Source organism: Silurus meridionalis, chromosome 15, assembly GCF_014805685.1.
Source record: "Silurus meridionalis isolate SWU-2019-XX chromosome 15, ASM1480568v1, whole genome shotgun sequence".
Taxonomy (NCBI): Eukaryota; Metazoa; Chordata; class Actinopteri; order Siluriformes; family Siluridae; genus Silurus; species Silurus meridionalis.
The window spans coordinates 10,651,285-10,670,162 of record NC_060898.1 but is presented as its reverse complement, the minus strand read 5'-3'; the positions used below and the strand labels follow the sequence as shown (position 1 = coordinate 10,670,162).

Sequence of the window (18,878 nt, the reverse complement as noted above, 5' to 3'; positions counted from 1 at the left end):
GTGTAAATGTCCATGATAGAGGGAGAGAGACTGATCTTCTCAGCTGTCCTCACTATCCTTTGTAGGGTCTTCTCGTACCAAGAACGTGGTCAGGATGGGGGAAGGGAGATGAGCTTTCCTCAGCCTTCTCAGGAAGTAGAGATGCTGCTGGGCTTTCTTGTCGATGAAGCTGTTGAGTGACCAGGTGAGGTTATAAGCCAAATGAACACAGAGGAATGGTCGCTCTGTGGTCTCCTGAATCAACAACCATCTCTTTTGTTTGGTCAACGTTCAGAGACAGGTTGTTCGCTCCACACCAAGCTGTTAACCGTTGCACCTCCTCTCTGTATGCTGACACATCGTTCTTGCAGATGAGACCCACCATGGTCATTAGCGAATTTGATGATGTGATTCGAGCCGTGCATTGCTACACAGTCGTAAGTCAGCAGAGTGAACAGCAGTGGACCTGAGGTGCCCTAGTGCTCAGTGTGGTGGTGCTGGAGATGCTGTTTCAGATCTGGACTGACTCCCATTCAGGAAGTCCAGGATCCATTTACAGTGGGAGATGCATAAATGCAATTGCAAAAGATGTGGATCTATGTGCAAACAACTATGATGATTCACACAGCTTAAAATTCATTGAGAAAAAGAAATAGGCTGCAAAGCATGCTCATACATCTTCAAGAGTGGAGCCAATCAGAAAAATTCATTGAAAATAAGGAAGTAACTGCACTTCATAATTATCAAAAAAAGTTAAATAAAAAAAAAATGGCGTCACTGTAACTTACACAGTCAAAAAGAAGAAAAAACTAGGTTGATCTTGTAGAGAGGTAAATGTCTTGCTGAGGAAACAATCACTACTAGCTACAGTTTTTACCTAGCCAAAAATTTATTTATTTTGTTGTTTTTGTCAATGACTATTGTACAGATGCTTTGTATAAGAACAAAATGAAGGAACAAATACTGATTATTTGACAATTATTTCACTAAATGTATTTGCAGGTAATCACTTTTACACAAGCTATGGTGATATATATATATATATATATATATATATATATATATATATATATATATATATATATATATATATATATATATATATATTACACATATATAATATGTGTGTGTGTGTGTGTGTGTGTGTGTGTGTGATACCAATCTATGACATGGCGTCCCATTTTTCCAAAAATAACTTCAAATTTAGATTTGTCAGTTTTCCACTTTGCCACAGTTCATTTTAAATGAGCCTTGGCTCAGAGAAAACACCTGCGCTTCTAGTTCATGTTTAGATATGGCTTCTTTTTTACCTATAATGTTTTAGCCGGCACGGTGGCTTGTGTTCACTGACAGTGTTTTCTGTAAGTATTCCTAAGCCCATGTTGTGATTTCCATTACAGTAGCATTCCTGTATGTGATGCAGTATGGTTTTCCGACCTTGACCCTTAAGCACAGAGATTGTTCCAGATTCTCCAAATCTTTGGATGATATTATGCACTGTAGATGATGATAACTTCAAACTCTTTGCAATTTGTCTCTGAGAAACTCCTTTCTGATATTGCTCCACTATTTTTTGCCACAGCATTAGGGGGAATTGGTGATCCTCTGCCCATCTTGACTTCTGAGAGACACTGCCACTCCTGTTGCCAATTGCCCTAATAAGTGGCAAATTGGTAATCTAGCTGTTTCTTGTATGTACATTAAACTTTTCCAGCCTCTTATTGCTACTTGTCCCAACTTTTTTAGAATGTGTAGCTTTCATGAAATCCAAAATGAGCCAATATTTGGCATGACATTTCAAAATGTCTCACTTTCAACATTTGAAATGTTATCTATATTCTATTGTGAATAAAATATTATTTTATGAGATTTGTAAATTATTGCATTCGTTTTTCATTCACAATTTGTACAGTGTACATATTGTATCATATACACTGTAAATATATAATATAATATAATAATAAGGGATTGTGCAACATCTCAGTTCAAACTAAAAGAGATTTTACCATTTGAGCTTTGCATACATCTGCAATCAGGATTGTTTTATTCTTACCCTAGTCTGGTAACTTTAGATTGTTGTACATTTTCAAACTCACAGGAAGGTGTGCATCAGAGAACACTCTGATGTTTTAGCCAATGTAATCTTCTTCTTTCGGCTGCTCCCATTATGGGTTGCCACAGCGGATCATTCGTCTTCATACACCCGCCCCCCTCCCCCAGTCCTCTACATCTGCCTCTTTCAAACCAACTACCTGCATGTCTTTGCTTACCACATCCATAAACTCCTCCTTGGTCTTCCTCTTTCCCTTCTTCCTGGTGGCTTCATCCTCAGCATTCTTCTACCGATATGCCCCATGTCCCTCCAAACCATCTCAATCACACCTCCCTCACCGTGTCCCCAAAATGTCCTACATGAACTGTTCCTCTAATAAACTTGTTTCTAATCCTATGCATTCTCATCACTCCCAATGAAAATCTCAACATCGTCAGCTCTGCTACCTCCACCTCCTGTCTTTTATTCAATGCCACTGTTTCTAAACCATACAACATACAACATACTGCCTCTACTCTTTTCTTCACTTCTCTAACACACTCTCCATTACTTTGCACTGTTGACCCCATGTACCTAAACTCCTCTACCTTCTCCACCTCTTCTTCCAGCAAACGCACCACTCCACTACCCTCCTCTAATTCACACACATGTACTCTGTCTTACTCCTACTGCCTTTCAGTCCCTTTTTCTCCAGCGCAAACCTCCACCTCTCCAGGCACTTCTCAACCTGCTCACTACTCTCACCACAAATAACAATATTATCCGTGAACATCATAGTCCATGGAGACTCCTGTCTGACCTCGTCCGTCTATTACCACTGCAAACAGGAAAGGGCTCAGAGACGATTCTTCATGCAAACCAACCTACACCTTGAACCAGTCTGTTGTTCCTACTGCACAGTTCACTGCTGTCACACTGTCCTCATACATGTCCTGCACCACCCTCACATACTTCCCTGACACACCTGACTTCCTCATACAATACCACAACACCTCTCTTGGCACCCTGTCATACGCCTTTGCCAAATCCAAAACCACATAATGCAACTACTTCTGACCTTCTCTATACTTCTCCATCAACATTCTTAAACAAATATTGTGTCTGTAGTGCTCTTTCTCGGCATACTGTTGCATTCGTACTTTTGCTCACAGATGGTCACCTCGTCCCTCAGCCTGGCTTCCACTACTTTTTCCCATAACTTCATAGTGTGACTGATCAACTTTATTCCCCTGTAGTTACTGCAGGACTCAGGCATCCTCTCACCTTCTAGAATGTTGTTAAACAATCTTATTTAAAATTTCACTGCTATCTCTCCTAAACATCTTCCTCTTCACTAATCCTATTCACTTCCTGCTTTACCATCTCCACATCAACCAACCTTCTCTATACTTTTCTTTATTCATCAGCTGCTAAAATACTCCCCCTACCTTCTCTACACACTCGAAATTCTCCCTCCTCCCTCTCAACAAACTCTCCTGACTAGTCAACACATTTCCATCTCCATCCTTTATTGCTCTAACTTGCAGCCCATCCTTCCCCTCTGCCGGGCCAATGGCTACAAATCCTTTTCTCCTTTATCAGTGTCCAACTTATAATACAGCTCCTCACATGCTTTTTTCTTTGCTTTATTCACATTCCTCTTCACCTGGTGTCTAGCTACACTGTCCCCTGCCAACACCTTACAGTCTCCAATATCTTTCAGGTTGCATATATATATATATATATATATATATATATATATATATATATATATATATATATATATATGAAAAATAGGAAAAATTGTATATACAGGGTATGTTTATGGATACAGGGTATGCTTATGTACAGTAAACAATAATCACATAAGGTGGTTGATGTGATTGTCCTTAAAGTGACCGTGTGTGGTATGGTGTGGTATAAGTGAACGTGTATAAAGTATAAAGTGCACTGTGCCGTGCAAGTCTACAGTAAAGTGACTGTCCAGGGTTAAAAGTGTTGTAGTGCGAAAAGAAAGAAAAATAAAAATATTTGCAGAAGTGTGATGATGGAGAGAGAGTGACCAGCTTTTAGATCCAGTTTTTAGATCCTGAGTGTCTCCTGGTTTAAACTACGAATGGCCTGCGGGAAGAAGCTCTTCCTCATTCTCTCTGTGTTGGCTTTCAGGGAGCAGAAGCATTTCCCTGAACGCAACAAAGAAAAGAGTCCATTGTTGGGATGGCTAAGGTCCTTCATAATCTTCCAAGCTCTGGTCCGGCACCGCGTGCTGTAGATGTCCTGCAGGTTAGAGAGCTCGGTGTGGATGGTACGTTCAGCTGACCGCACCACCCTCTGAAGGGCTCGCCTGTCCTGCATGGTGCTGTTCCCGAACCAGGAAGTGATGCTACCCGTCAGGACGTTCTCAATGCTGCAGATGTAGAAAGTCTTTAGCACCTGAGCGGGTAGTTTAAAGTCCCTTAAGTGTCTCAGACGGTACAGATGCTGCCAGGCCTTCTTCACCAGGGTGTTGGTATGACAGGACCTAGAAAGGTCCTGTGTGATGTGAACACCTAAGTACCGGAAACTGTACACTCTCTCCACTGGAGCCCCGCTGATGTTTAGCGGTTGGTATGACCGCTCCTGCTTCGTGCTGAAGTCCACGATCAACTCCTTAGTCTTGCTGACGATCAGGAGAAGGTTGTTCTCCTGGCACCATCTCTCCAGGTTTTTAACTTCCTGTAGGTAGGCCGTCTCATCGTTGTTGGAGATCAGACCCACCACAACAGTGTCGTCAGCAAACTTGATGATGGTGGTGGAGTTGGAAGTGGCCACACAGTCATATGTGTAAACCTCCAAAAACACATGCATGCACATTCTCATTTATTAACGCACAACATGTACATATAGAAATTTCAAGCACGTTAATATACTGCCGCCATATTGATTTTCGTTTATCTCGATCATCGGTTATCTCGATGCTGTTTGGCAACCCCCTAGGACATCGACATATATATATATATATATATATATATATGTCATGCGGGAAACGGAGGCGGAAGCCGGAGTAACAGCAAACAAAACTTTATTTATAATAAAGGCAGAGCCAAACCAAATACCTGCGCTCACAGGGATAATCCGGATAACGAAGTCCGGGGAAAAGGAATAATCCGGTGGTGCGCACACAGCGTGGCCCACAACAGTTCAACGTCCATGGATTATGGAAAGAACAATCCCTGGTGCATCTGGAAAGAGACGCGGTCCACGCGAAGAGAGAGAGATAGGGAGAGAGTCAGAGTCGAACGGTACGTAGCGGGGATAAGCATACGCGAAACCATAACATGACAAATGCACGTGAACACACATGAACGGGCATGAACGTGCAATAACCGACAGGGAGTGTGGGTGAGTGAGTGGTTTATATGGAGGCAGGGAATGAGTGGATAATGTGCTTCAGCTGTGCGTGATTTGCGCTGCACACTTGGGAGCGCGCAGAGGCAAAGGCAGCCTCTGAAGGAGGCGTGGCAGGTGGACGCCCCCAAAACGCCAACTGCCCGGTGGGCCCGGGCACTCGGAGGAGGGCCCCTCCAGTCTTCCAGGGTCGAAGGGGACCCGGCCGGAACCGCCACAGAGCCAGGAACAACAGGGAAGGGCACGAGGCGAAGCGACCACCACTGCGGAGAGCCGGAACGGGACAATGACCCCAGCGGGGCCCCGGAACGGAACACAACCCCACGCGGAGGCCAGGAACGGGGCGAAGTCCTCGGCGCAGACCGGAGGCGGAGCGACGACCCCTATGGAGACCCGGAGCGGAACGACGCCCTCAGCGGCGACTGGCGACTGGGCGACGACATCGGCGGAGGCTGGAGGTGTAGCGCTGCTTCCAGCGAATGATCGGAACCCAGCAGCGCCCCTCGTGGAGTCCAGAGGCCGAGTGCCTTCCACAGCAGAGAGCAGAGGCCGAGACGCCCTCCATGGAGACTGGAAGCGGAGCGACGCCTAAGGCGGAGACCGAGAACGGAGCCACGCCCTCAGCGGAGACTGGCAGCTGAGCGACCTCCACTGCAGTGGTCTGGAGCTGAGAGGCGGTCCTGGCGATGACCTGAGGCTGGGCGGAGTCCTCCCCGGAGGCCTGCAACGGATCGACCTCACCCAGGAAGGTCTGGAAAGGAGCCTCATCACCTACGCCGTGGGAGGAGCTCTGTGACGTGACTTTGTCCTCTAAATGCTCGTGGGGCGAGTCGTTACCCTTTGGGAGACTGTGGGGCGAGCCGTCGCCTTCGGATGAAGCCGGGGGCAGCGGTTCGACTTCCCTGTCGCAGTCCCGGAGCTGAGGTGAGTGCTCTAGGGACCCCTTGGGCGAAAAGGAGGTCTGTGACGTGGCTTTGCCTTCTGAGTGCTGGTGGGGCGAGCCTTCACCTTTTGGGAGACTGTGGGGTGAACCGTCGCCTTCGGTGGAGCCCGGGGGCAACGGGACGACTTCCCTTTTGCAGTCTCGGAGGTGAGCTGTGTGCTCCGGGGTCCCCTTGGATGAAGAGGTGTGCTCGGGGATGCATTGGCATGGAACCGGGCTCTTCTTGAGACCCTGGAATGGAGCCGAGCTTTCCTGGGAGTCCTGGGACGGAAACAAGCCCTCCTTGGGAATCAGGAGCGGAACCGAGCTCTCATCAGGGACCTGGATCGGATCAGAGCTCTCCTGGAAGCCTAGGTGCGGAGAGGGAGCCGCCTGGAGGCCTAGGAGCGGAAAGGGAGCCGCCGGGAGGCCTCGGAGCGGAGAGGGGCTCGCCTGGACACTCTGGAGCGGGACCGAGCTCTCGGGGACTCTCTGGAGCGGGACCGGGCTCTCGGGGACTCTCTGGAGCAGGACCCAGCTCTCGGGGACTCTCTGGAGCGGGACTGGGCTCTCGGGGACTCTCTGGAGCGGGACCGAGCTCTCGGGGACTCTCTGGAGCGGGACCGAGCTCTCGGGGACTCTCTGGGACAGAGAGGAGCTCACGGGTTCACTCGTTGACAGAGAGGAGCTCGTGGGTTCGCTCAGGGACAGAGAGGAGCTCACACGGAGGTCCTGGGACGGGACGGAGCTCTCACGGAGGTCTTGCGACAGGATGGAGCTCTCACGGAGGTCCTGGGACAGGACGGAGCTCTCACGGAGGTCCTGGGATGGGACGGAGCTCTCTTCTGAGACCTGGAGTGGAGCTGGGCTCTCCTTGGAAACCTGGAGCGGATCTGGGCTCTCCTTGGAGACCTGGAGCAGATCTGGGCTCCCTTCGGAGATCTGGAGCGAGGCGGAGATCTCCGGGAAATCCTGGGACGGAGCCAAGCTCTCTTGGAGGTCCTGGGCTGGAGCCAAGCACTCACGGAGGTCCTGGGGCCGAACTGAGCTCTCCTCGGGACACAGGGACGGGGAGGAGCTCTCGGGGCCATTCTGGAACGGAGAGGAGCACTCTGTAGATACCTGGTGCGGAACGGAGCTCTCCTTTGGACCCTGAAGTGGAACGGAGCTCTCCTCAGGACCCTGGAGCGGAATGGAGTCATCCCGGAGATTCTGGAGCAGAAGGGAGAGTTCCCGGAGGTCCTGTAGCGGGACAGAGCCGTCCCGGATGGCCTGGAGTATGGCGGAGATCCCCTGGAGAACCTGAGGCGGAGCGGATCTCTCCTGGAGGGCCTAAAGCAGGGCGGAGATCTCCTGGAAGCTCTGCCGTGGAACGGCGTTCTCGGGGGCAGGGGAGAGGAGATGGAGATCAGCCGTGGTCATCCCGAGTTCCTTGGTGAGCAGCTGCAGGAACCGGGCACATGAGCGGAACTCACCTCCAGTCGCCTCCCACAACTCACTGGCAAGAGAGAGTGCTTCCCCAGTCAGTAGAGAGATGTGGAACACGATCTTCGCTCTCTCTGTAAGGAAGCTGGACGGATACGCCTCCATATAACCTTCTACGCTCCGTAAAAACACGCTCCACTCATTTCTGTCGCCGGAGAAGCGAGCCTGGAGTCCTATGACGTCATCGAGGGGGTGTGGCGCTGCCGAGCGTGATCGAGCAATGGCTGCGGTCTTCCGGGTTTTCCCAGGGGCGGGGCTTGGCTGCCGTGAAATCGCGGCCAAACGAACCCGACCTCCGAAGTTCGGTTCGCGCTGTGTCCACGGCGGTAATCCGATCATTTCTTTCTTTTGTCCTCTTCGTCTCTTTTTCTTTTTTTTTTTGGTTTTTTTTGTGTCCGTATATTCCTCTTCGGGGGTCGGTTATTTTGTCATGCGGGTGTAGGGTGCCCACCCAATGGCCCAATGACGGAATCCACTGGTGTGGGTGAAGGTATTCTGCGTGTTGGTCCTTCTAGCGCGGCTGTAAAAGATTACTTAAATAGATTGTATATTGTTATATTAATCCAATTTTAACCTCTAATCTGACTCCAATTTATGATTTAACTTGAATAGCTCTAATTTAAGCTGATCAATTTATTGGTTGTACTTCTTCTTTAATTTTAGTAAATTATTCTAAGCATTCCGTCTTTTCAATTAATCATTTATTATGGTTCTGGAGTCGCTTAGAACTTTGTGCTCGGCTAACTATACCTGCTCACGGAGGCACATTGGCCAATCCGAATCTTAGTCAGAGGATATAACGGTAAACTAATATTCATTGATTTAGTTACTTGGTCATAACTTGCTAAGTCAGTGATAGCCGCTACACATGCTCACGGACACAAACTCGCCAGACTGTCCCTTAGTCAGAGGATATAACGGTAAACTAGTATTCTTTAAGTAGGCCGCCAATGCTTGCTCATGCATAAAGAATACTGTATTTAGTCACTTAGTTATAACTTGCTAAAGTCAGAGATAGTCAGAAATCAGAAGGTCTCAGACGTTGTGCTCTATGCTCCATCCATTCATGAGCCTTCAGTTTGTACTATCCTGGTCACAGATTTGTGGTAACGCCAGACTACATAATCAACTAGATATAGATGATTTCAGGAAATTTCAGAGTTGATCAAGAATTTTAAATTTATTTGCCAGGTAATAATAAATAAACAAATGTTACATTTAAAACAAATAATAGAAGAAAGTTACATAACATGATCAACATTAAATCAAATAATTTATCAATGTAGTTTACTAAAGAATTGTTCACTATACCTGGCAAGAGACACACAGAGACTGTGTGGGAAGTTCTGACTATCGAATGCTTCCCTGAGTGTTTCGTCAAATTTCCTTAAATACCCAAACCATCGTAAACACTTGTAAATTCAAAGTGATAAAGCTTTGCACACCCTTTCTTGGGAAAGGATGTGACCTAAAACCTAATTGTCACCTAGACCACCTGGTCAGGATGTTCTCCGGGGCAACACTTATGTCAGTAGGAGAGAATTTCCCCAAACCTGAGGTCTGTTTTACTGATATGGGACTGAGATCATATTTCCAATCACACCAAGACCTTTAAAATGATACTAAACATGTGAATTTAAAATGTATACATTACTAAATTGTAATTATTACATTATGCAAGTAAAGTAGCTTGAATTCTGGGACCTTCTCAGTCACCTTTCTATGATCCGGCCATCTCCCCAGGAGGGAAGAGGGGGGCTCAAGGATGGGTGACTGGGCAGCTGAACAAATGGCTTTCTCTCCTCAGATCAAAGAGATCCTCTCTTCAGATTAGAAGGTTTATTGTTTTGTTGCATGGTAGTTCTCGGGGTCTGGTCTTATGAAGTTGCATGGCAGTTCTTGGGGTCTGGTACCATGAACAGATCTGACCATCCTTACAGTTTCTCCCCTGGCCCCTTGGGGCAAACTCAGGGCAGTCCCTGAGGGGCCATCATTGGATGGTGATTTTTGTCCAAGGTTCAGTGATATTATAGTCGATGCAAAGCTGGTACCTGCAAAGGACTAAGGGTTAAGGCAGAATAAACCGACGTACGTAGGGAATGAATACGGTGTCGGAAGTAGCAGCACTGGAACAGAGTGAATACAAAGATGAGGGAACTGCTAATGGCACACCCTCGAATTACCCAATCCCACCAGGTGTAGACATACTGTGCCGAGCGGGTGGATGAGCTGGATAGGATGTTTGCAGTCTTCTTAGCCAGGTTTGTCTCCAGCTGTGCTTGGTTAAGATGATATTCAGTCTGCAAAATCATATTCTGCACCAAGTCCATTGTGTCAACCTAGGTTTGTGTACCTTGTTCATAGAAGGTGTCCTCCCACCATGGGGAAACATCAATGTCCATTGGCACTCTCCCCAAGATATTTATCTGACCCATAGAGAAATCCTCTGTCACCTCCAAGCAGAAGGTGTGATTTGCAGGGCAGGTCAGACCTCCATACGTGAATGAGTTCATTTCACTGATGACACACCACTGTGTATGAGAAACTTGAACAGCATCAGAATGACCATGCAATGATTGTACATTAATAATTTTAGAATTATTAGAGGCAAATGGTTGTAAAGTGTTACAAGTACAAATAATATAACTAGATGTTTCATGACAACAGGTGCGAGTTGTAAATAAGATTTCAGTGCCCTTTAAAGTCATATATCCGGTAAGGTGGTCCCATTTAATGATTTGATATTTTACTACAATGCCAATAGATTGTATAGTGGTGGACTTTAAATATACCTGATCTGGGTAAATTAAAGGGAAAGTAGCAAAAACCCAATGCAGCCAGAACACTCATTGCCAGTATACATCATTAACGTTGACAAAAATTCAGAATAATTGATAATATTGTATGTTACATGCGTTATCACAAGGTTAATGTCATGGATCAAAGTTTTGTTAATGTTCCCTTTGATTATACCACCAGGAGGGATAGGATGTAATTTTGGACAATGTGTAGGTTTTTTATATTCACAGGGAGTTAGATTAAAACAATGAAGTATAATCCATGAACAATTTTGAGGATTTGTAAAATTGTTCATGTTTATCTCACATTTTCACACACAATATTTACCCTCCTTTCGGCTAGTACAGACAAAAGATTGTAATCTGTTATCAGTAGTTGGGTGTGACAGTGTCAGGGTGCGAGCGAAAACAGAAGGCGGAAGCCGGAGTACAGCTTGCTCGAGTTTTAATACAAGTGTGAGGGAGAGAGAGACACACGAGCACACACACACACAGACACGCACACGCGCACACACACATACAAGCACAAGCACACGGCAGTCCTTATGTTGAGAGACTCCGAGGTGCGCTAGCTGACCCGAGATGCGCGGGGAGGTGAAGCGTGGCCGGTACGGGATTGTGGAGTCCGGACAGAACGGAACGGAAGACATAGACCAGAGCACAAAACAAACAACCCATACAACCAGTACGTAGCGTCCAACACATTCAATAACGAACGGGGATAGGGAGTGAAAGAGGAGCTTATATAGAAGCGGGGTGGAGTGATGATGAACCCCAGGTGAGCGTGATTATGCCTGGAGCTCCAGAGAGAGTGGAGGCCTGAGTGATGATGAGCTCCAGGTGTGCGTGATTAAACCTGGAGCTCTAGGGAAAGCGGAGGCATAGAGAGCCACCAAAGGGGGCGTGGCAGGTGGATCCCTGACAGTACCCCCCCCAGGGGGGGCGGCACCTGACGCCCCAAACCACCGATGTCCGGAGGGCCAGGGCACTCGGAAGAAGACCCCGGTGTCCGTCCAGGGTCTAAAGGGACCTGGTCCGAACCGCCCTTAGCAGAGACTGGGGATGGAGAGACGCCTTCAGCGGAGGCCAGAGGCGGAAAAACGGCTCCGGCATAGAACAGGGACCAAGCGGAGTCCAGAGGCTGAGCGACCTCCACGGCAGAGACCAGAGACGGAGAGACGCACTCGGCTGTAACCAGAGGCGGATTGACGCCCGCTGTGGAGGTCTGGGGCAGAGTGATGTGCAACACAGAGGACGGGGGCGTAACGACGTCCACCCCGGAGACCCGGAACGGAGTGATGCCCTCGGCGGAGACCTGGACCGAAGGGGTGTCAACCATGGAGGTCAGGAGCGGAGTTATGTCTGTAGCGGAGATGTACTCAGTGTAAACCGGGAGCAGAAAAACGTCCTCGGCGGTGTTTAGAGGCCGAGTGACGACCACCGTGGAGAGGAGGAATGAAGTGACGCCTTTGCCGGGGCTGCAAGCCGTGACGACGAGTTCAGAGAAACTCAGAAGTGTGTTGTCATCCTCCGAGGGACCTTGCGGAGAGACATCGTCCGAAAAAGGACACAGAGGTGTTACGTCACCCGGAGGCGAAACATCGCCTGGAGCGGAACGCTGAGACGTGACTCCGCCTTTTGGGAGACTTGGGGCTGAGACGTCTTCATCGGAGGAGCTCTTGGGCGAGACGCTGCCGTCGGAGGGGCCCGGTGGCGAGACGTCATCATCGGAGGAGCTCTTAGGCGAGACGTCATCATCGGAGGAGCTCTTAGGTGAGACGTCTTCATCTGAGGAGCTCTTAGGTGAGACGTCTTCATCGGAGGAGCTCTTAGGCGAGATGTCGCCATCGAAGGAACTCAGGAGAGAAACGTCGCCTTCGGAGTAGCTCGGAGGAGAGACGTCGCCATCGTAGGAGCTGGGAGGCGAGACGTCGCCATCGGAGGAGCTCGGAGGCGAGACGTCGCCATCGGAGGAGCTCGGAGGCGAGACGTCGCCATCGGAAGTGTCTGGGACCGTGACATCACTGCCGGATGGCTCTCGAAGCAACCTGGGGCTGTCAGAGGAACCGTGGGTTGCCCTGCCACCGGCATTGGCGGTCGGAGGTAATATGACCTCCTTATTGCATCCAGGCGGCGGTGCGACGACCCTCTTGCGACCAGGCAGCTGTTCGACGTTCATTTCACGGCCAGGCAGCGGCACGTCGTCCCCTTTGCGGCCAGGCGGCGACACTTCTTCCCCTTTGCGACCAGGCGGCTGTTCGACGTTCCTTTCGTGGCCAGGCGGCGGCACTTCTTCCCTTTGCGACCAGGCGGCTGTTCGGCGTTCCTTTCCCGGCCAGGCGGCGGCACAACGTCCCCTTTGCGGCCTTGGGGCTGAGCTGAGTGCACTGGGAAGCTCCGGGGCGGAACGGAGCTGTCCTGTAGGTCCTGAAGCAGAACAGAGCTCGCCTGGAGACCTTGGCGTAGAACTGAGCTCGCCTGGAGACCTTGGAGCTGAGAGGAGCTCGCCTGGAGGTCCTGGGACAAAGCTGAGCTCTCTTTAGGATTCTGAAGTGGAACAGAGTTCTCTTCAGGACTCTGAAGCGGAACGGAGCTCTCTTCAGGACTCTGTCCTGGAACCCTTGGAGTGGAACAGAGCTGTACGGGAAGCCCTGAAGCGAAGCTGTTCTCTCCTGGAGGTCCTGGGGCGGAGCTACACTCTCTTGGAGGGCCTGGAGCAGGCTGAGGATCTCCTGGAGGTCCTTATTGCATCCAGGCGGCGGTGCGACGACCCTCTTGCGACCAGGCAGCTGTTCGACGTTCATTTCACGGCCAGGCAGCGGCACGTCGTCCCCTTTGCGGCCAGGCGGCGGCACTTCTTCCCCTTTGCGACCAGGCGGCTGATCTCCCCTGGGGCGGAGTGGAGCCATCCTGAAGGGCCTGGAGCAGGGCAGAGATCTCCTGGAGGTCCTGGAGTGGAGCAGAGCCATCTTGGAGGGCCTGGTGCAGGGCCTGGAGCATGGTGGAAATCCCCCGGAGGTCCTGGGACGAAGTGGCGCTCTCTGGGAGACTCTGGTGCGGAACGGAGCTCTTCGGTAAACACTGGAGCGGAATCGTGCTTTCCAAAGGGGGCGTGGCAGGTGGATCCCTGACAGACAGATTGAACAGAAGTTCTGTGAATTTTTGATGTGTAGTATTGTGAGTTATGCTGTGTGTGCATCTGTAAAGGGCTGGTTCTAAATCCTTGGTGAAGTAACACTTTTAGGATCTTGACCCTGGTTGTCATTTTCACATAAAGTGTATAAGCCACCAATGTTTGATCCTGGATACCTTTTAAGTTTATACCAGGCGGTAATGTTATGTAAGGATAATGATGCACCTGTATATCCTGTTATGTTTCTGACCGGAAGATGAGTGGAACCTGTGTTACAGCAAATTAGTGTTGCACAATTTGGACAGCTCTTTGGTCTTGGCCATGTTAGTATTTGGATTCTTACTGATTGTATGGGGTGAACAGGTGTCTTTATGCAGCTAACGACCTCAAACAGGTGCATCTATCTTAGGATAATAACTGTAGTGGAGGTGGACATTTTAAAGGCAGACTAACAGGTCTTTAAGGGTCAGAATTCTAGCTGGTAGACAGGTGTTCAAATACTTATTTGCAGCTGTATCATACAAATAAATAGTTTAAAAATCATATATTGTGATTTCTGGATATTTTTTTTTAGATTATGTCTCTCACAGTGGACCTGCACCTACTATGACAATTTCAGACCCCTCCATGATTTCTAAGTGGGAGAACTTGCAAAATAGCAGGGTGTTCAAATACTTATTTTCCTCACTATATATATATATATATATATATATATATATATATATATATATATATATATATATATATATATATATATACACACACACACACATACAGTGGAAGACAAATTACACAAACCATGTACTTGAATAAAGAAGCTACACCAAGTCAATATTACTCCAGTAAAAGTAAAATTGCTCCCTTTAAAATTTTAATTGGGTAAAAGTACAAAAGTATTTGCCTTCAAATGTTCTGAAGTATCCAAAGTACTATTATTTATAATGGCTATAATGTCCTATTGAAGCCATCATATAAATAGACATCTCGAAAATGAATTAATAATAATAGTACTCACGATTAATCAACAATGCATGATTGTCATGAGTTAACTCGTAATTACTTTAATAGCACACCAAGTTTTTAATCAACATGGCCATAGACAAATACAGTTGCTGTATGGAAATGTATGTTTATTGGTGAAAACAAACTCAACATAGTGCATGAAAACAAAAGATTCTTGTAAATGTTTTAAAGTAATTGTTTTTTTTTTTTTATTACATAAATCATTTCACATTTCAAGCTTTTTTAGACATATATTTATTGTATTTGAGGCGAGTATTCAGTGATATTTGGGTTGTTTTATTTGGGTCTGTGAAGAGAAATGAAAGAGAGAGAGATAGAAGACCCTGTTTGTTTTTTTTGTTCTCTGTTGTATTTATCCATTTACAGAGTCAAATGATGTATTGCTTTTATTTGTACAATCAAAAAACACTGAGCAATTTAAGTTTGTTTCGTCGTTATGAGGAGAATATGCCAAAAAACCTGCCAACGTATTTGTCAACCCCAGAAGGTTAATTGCCAGGTGTGTGCACCATAGTCGATTTTGCTGCTTTATTTTAAACTTGACACATCAGTTAAAAAAAATGTTTACTGATTAAGAATTTTTTTTTTTTTGGATTTCTTTCATTTTATATTAGAGTAAAGAAAGGACGTTGTGAATAAATGTGTGTTGCGTTGAATGTTTTTATTTAGCCCCTTTTTATATTTATGTTTAATAAAAATTGTCAAACAGAAATGCACGTTGCATTAATCATGTGATAATAAAATTAGTGCTGTTTAAATTAATTTGCTTTAACACGTTATTAATGAGTTATTAAAGCATTAATTTTGACAGCCCTAATATAATCACTGCAGCGAGGAGCTGAACATGAGGCACCAGACCCAGGAATCGCAGTTAGGGTTATGGCAGAAGTAGGAGCAGGGCACGTTGGCCAAGGTTTATTGAGAGCTCTGTCTGTGCTGTCCATTATGCTGCCCTGTATGGGGTTCTCTTCAAATGGAGTCCACTGGAGATGGTCCACATCAAAGGCCTGGAGATCCATGAGATTACTGAGCAACACAAGAGCTTTGAGAATGGATTTGGACTGTAGTTAATGTCAACAGTCAACTACAATGTTAATCGCTAGTTAATCACTGCACACCTCAACAATGATAAACTGTAATAAATAACCATTTTGTGCCACCCACGTGAGGATAGGTTCCCATTTGAGTGAAGGTTTTTTCTTCATGGCATCCCAGAGAGTTTTTCCATGCCACATCCGCCACTGGCTCTGCTGTTCTCTGGAGCTCCGTGTTACTTCCATTTGGCACCAGCTGATTGACATTTTGCTGCTCTTGTATGCTAACAGTTTGTTGTTGCAGCATTTAACTACCTGCAGGATCAGCTGGACCAGGGGCATGGTGCTTATTTCCAACGGTAGTGTGAGTAAATGATTCAGAAGTGGCGTGTTACAGGGTAGTCATTACCTGATTCTTTGTGTTCTGATTTAATCATTTATTTTTGTATTAGCTTTATTATTTTGTTTATTATTTTCCTAACCTTATCGGGTTGAGGTTTCCCTCCTTTAATGGGAATCTATTTCTTTTGATTTCTATTCTTTTTATTAGTTTGAATTTGTGGTATAATGTTCTTTTTGTTTTCTTATCAATTAATGTAGTTATTTTCTATTTCTTTTGTGATCTGTTAAGTGCCTTTCCTCTGTTCATGTGCCTCTGTACGAATCAAGTAACGAGCAGTTTTTGGGCTGTTGACTGTGTCAAGAGCCAGGCTGTTGTAATGCGATGCTTGTTTTAATTTGTGTTTTAAATTACTTTTCTGTCTTTTCTTTTGCCTTCAGGAGTGGGGTGGCCAGTGGCAACAGATTAGAATCTTGTGGTGGTGGGTTCCTTACTTGATTGCAGTGCAGTGTTCACAGTGAGGTGTGGTGTGCTGTGGTGCGTGTGTGCACGTGTGAGTGTTCTCTCTGCTTAGGACCCTGTGTGCTCTCTGCTTAGGACATCAGGCCTTCTCCCACCCTGAAGTGTTTTTCTTTTCTTTTCTGTTTTTACTATTGGATGTAGTGAATAAAAGTCAAATTAATTTTAAATAAAGGTTTTGTTATTCACTCAACTCTGGTCTGATACCTGACCCAGTTGTGACGAACCTGTGTGCCTTAAGGTTGAGGGCAGTCCCGGAAATAGACCCCGGGTGGCGTAGTCGGTACAAATTATTAGTTGGTAACGCCGCGGTTGGCGTAGCCGGTACAAATTACAAGTTCACACTGCCACAAAAGGGACATGTTAATTCAAGGTGTGTCCACTAATTAGCATCACAGGTGTCTATGTGACAGAATGAATGAGGTTCAGGTGGTGATTGACACTCCTGACCACCAATCAGTAGCGAGCAGGCACTATTTAGAGTGGGTTGGTTTGAGCCTGGCATGTGTCACGCCCGGATCCTCCCCTTTTGCGGTTGCTAAAGACATTTCAGGTATGTGCTGCTAGTATGTAGCGTTGGCTAATAAGTTTTTCTTTGCTCATTGCACTAATGGCTCATTTGTGTATCCTTAGCCTGTCTTTTCAGTGTGTGTCCCTGTTGGATGCTGCTTTGGATCTGTTTATTGCCCTCCCTGCAGGTATGAGGAAGTTGTTTAGCAATGTTTAGCTTTAACGCGTGTCAGGTGGCGTGAGTAATGTGCAGTCCTTGAACTTCAGTTTAACAGCAGGTTATTTGAAGGCTGCGTATCCTGAGCGGTGAATTGATTCTCAGGAACTTATCTATCCGCGTTTGGTAAGTTGCTTCAGGTTGTTAGGGGGAATTACAGCATGTAGTTGCGCAATTACTTGTGTCATTTATATCTTGTATCATTGTTTGTATTACAGGATCCTCCTTCTCTCCTCCTCTCCTTCTCTCCTTCTCTCCTCCTCTCCTTCTCTCCTTCTCTTCTTTTTCGTCCTGGGTGATTATTGCTGCGATTCGACTTTTCCCTCGCTGCGTGCCGAGTGAACAACCTCGGCTTACAACTATTGAAAAGGGGAATTCTGCTGCTGCCATTTGGCTTCTGTGATTTGTTTTAACCGGTATTGTCTGGTCTACTGTGGGGTCGAGCAACGTGCAAGTATCGGGGCTGGCTTGAAGACGACGTGGCCGCTCCTTTTGGGTTTTGCTTCCCTCAACCTTTTAATCAAGTTCTTCATTGGTTTTTGTTTAAGCGGTGTATATGGTGAATCATATTGTGCTTGGTGACTATCCATCATATTACGGTGGAATTGTGACCTTAATTCGCTGTTTCCTTCCTTTCTGTCTGAGATTTATTTTGCTTTTGGTTTCTTTCAGGAGCTGGGGTCCCACGGGTGAAAGGTCTTTGGTGGTGCTATTTCTACATTTGCTGTACGACACTTTTGACGTGTATGAGTGGGTGTTTTGAGTTCACGGTGAGGTGTGTGTGGAAGTGTGCTTTTTGATAATTAGTGCTGATCACTCCGGTGGGTAACTCCAGCCCTGTATGCAATGATTTTATGTTTTGTTCATTTGGAAGTTGTGTAAATTTATTGTTTAATATTTTGTGTCCGATTGTTTATTTTTTGTTATTTGTGTAATTGTCACTGGACCATATTCACCAGCGAGAACATTTTTTGTTTTATATTTTAAAGCTAAGTTTTCAATAAACTTTGTATTGTTTTATACGATGCCCACGTTTCCTGCCTACACTCAATAATAAGGGAATCGAACTTGTGTGACCTAATAAACTCTGGGGTTTACTTCTATTTCCTGGGTATAACCCTCCCAGGTGGCGTAGTCGACTTGGTTAGTATATAAAGTTGAGCTTGGGTGTGACGAGCCCTTCGGCTCTCCTCCTGCACCATCCGCACCCCTCGCGCCACATTCTGGCGTAGTCGGCAGGATCTCTTGTGTAGTGCAGAAGACGTGGGTATTGTTTGTGTATTTCTGTTTTATATATTTTGTATTTTTGCAGAAGCTGGGCAGCAGCAGTTTATATTTTTTCCCATTTTATGAGTAGATCCTGAGCTTCGTATTCTTCCTCAGTAGTGGTAAGTGATTGCGGGGTTTGCAATTATGGACGATGAACTACGCGAATTGAGAGAATTGGTAGCCCAATTATGGGCAGATAATGAAAGGTTGCAGCAGGAGCAAGTGCCAAT

The 18,878-nt window shown here is 46.5% G+C and overlaps 1 long non-coding RNA gene across 1 annotated transcript; it reads left to right on the top strand.

Annotated features, from left to right (window-relative positions):
* Positions 1-17,065: 17,065 nt before the first annotated feature.
* On the top strand, positions 17,066-18,404 carry LOC124398296. Its single transcript, XR_006928040.1, has 4 exons — positions 17,066-17,205; positions 17,286-17,350; positions 17,430-17,505; positions 17,598-18,404. It is a non-coding gene; the product is annotated as an uncharacterized LOC124398296 (long non-coding RNA).
* Positions 18,405-18,878: the final 474 nt, after the last annotated feature.